The following is a 2,092-nucleotide window of genomic DNA, read 5'->3' as shown; positions in this document are numbered from 1 at the left end:
CTAAATATTATACTCTTGAGTTTAACTAAAAAATGCAATAGCAAGATTTTTTAATAAAGTATAGAAAATACAACAAAAGTAATTTATGACATAGAGTTGGTAGACTTTCCAAACATTTATTCATCCAGCCACCCATTAGGATGTACAGAGAAAGCCCTGAGAGATATTTTTACTAAGAAAAGTCTATTTCTGACAGATCCTCAACAATATATCCATGTATATGTCAGTTTTGTCAGTTGCAAAAATAATGTTTATTGCAAACACGGTATCTGATAACATACTTGAAAAAAAGGTTGAAAATCTAACAGCCAAATAACAGAGGGATCTGCAGATAATTCACTTTATTTCTGCTGGAAAAGACAGTAAAGGAAGAACTGTATTTGAACACCATAAGTTGGAGAGTAGAAAGGAAAATAAAATAAAATATATATATATATATATATAGGTAATCACAGGATATCTCTTATGCCTGATTTTGTTATTTTTCCATTTCCTATGTGTGGGACTCTATCTCAGCCATTAGCCTCTCTGAGCTTATTTCTCTTTTGTAAACAAACAAACAAACAAATGTTGCACAATGGTCCTATTTTATTTTGGAACGCAATTCCTGAAGAACTTGCTCATTAAAAACTGTTGCAATCCCAGGCAATATTGTGGGCAATTATGGTCACCAATATAAGCACTATTTACTCATCAGATACATGGTTTTATTTGACCATCGGATATATATGGTTAAACCCTCATATATCTTTGGAAAATAATTGTCTTCCAAAGCCCAAGTTAAAAATAAGAAATAAAACTAACAGTAAAATTAATCAATCTGAAAATATAACAATAACATTAATAACATTCATGACAATTGTAAATGCTTATTGGGGACTTAATATTTATCAGCTTTTTAAAAAATAATTTTATTGTGTATACTTAAGGTATACAAAAAAATGCTATGGGAGATATAAGGTTAGTACAGTGAGGGAAATTAACATTATCTCACATAGTTACTTTTTTTTATTATAGAACGAGCAGCTGAAGTCCACTCACTAAGCCTAAATCCCAGATACAGTACAATTTTATTACCCAGAGTTCTCCTGTTGTGTACTAGATCTATAGACTTATTCATTTTACATATCTGATTATCAGGATGTATATGCATTATCTCATGTCATTCTTCCACAGCTCCCTGAGTTAAGGACTGGTGTCCTTTATTTCCCACGTTTACACAGAAGGTAACAAACTGAAGACTGGAATCCCATTTCTGATCACTATTTTCCCCGTTACACCTTCACATTTATTGTAAGAATCTATTCAAGCCTTAGACTCACGTAGGTTCTTCCATCACACCAAACCAGGGGCTCTGCAACGGTGCCCATCTTTTCCACCAGCATACAATCTTCTCATGCACAGATGAAATACTGTTCATTTTAGAATGTCCTTAATGTTCATTTATTTATTTAATTTCAGAATATTAAGAGGTTACAAATTTTTTTTTCACATGGATAGCTTTTATAATGCTTGATTTGGGTTATATGTGTGTCTATTGCCTAAATAGTGTTCTGTATCTAGTTCATTGTATCTAGTAGGTAGGTTTTTACCTCTCCCTGCCTCTTCTTGGATTTCCTTCTTGATTTCCAAAGATTTTTACTTTTTCTGTATCCACGCATGCCCATAAATTAGTTCCACATTATTATAGAATACCTGTGGTGTTTGCTTTTCCATTCTTAAGATGTTCCACTTAGTATAGTGTCCTCCAGTTCCATCCAAATTGCTGCAAAAGATACTAATTTGCTCCTTTTTATGGTTGAGAAGTATTTCACGGTATGCATATACCACATTTTGTTAATCCATTCATGAATTGATGGACACTGGGGTTGAATTCAATCTTTTGCAATTGTTAATTGTACTGTAATATTGAAGTGCAGTTCTGTTTTTGATGAAGAGAGATCTATCTTTCCGTAGGGTCGGTATCCAGCAGTAGGATTGTGGGATCCCATGGTAGGTCTTCTTGTAGTTCTTTGAGAGATGGCCATGCTGCTTTCCACAGAGGCTGTGCTCACTTGCAGTCCCACCAATAGTGTATAAGCATTCCTTTCGC

Source organism: Otolemur garnettii, unplaced genomic scaffold (genome assembly GCF_000181295.1).
Source record: "Otolemur garnettii isolate 467f Iridium unplaced genomic scaffold, OtoGar3 scaffold00003, whole genome shotgun sequence".
Lineage (NCBI taxonomy): Eukaryota > Metazoa > Chordata > Mammalia > Primates > Galagidae > Otolemur > Otolemur garnettii.
The sequence above is the reverse complement of the archived record's forward strand: the minus strand, read 5'-3'. Positions refer to the sequence as shown.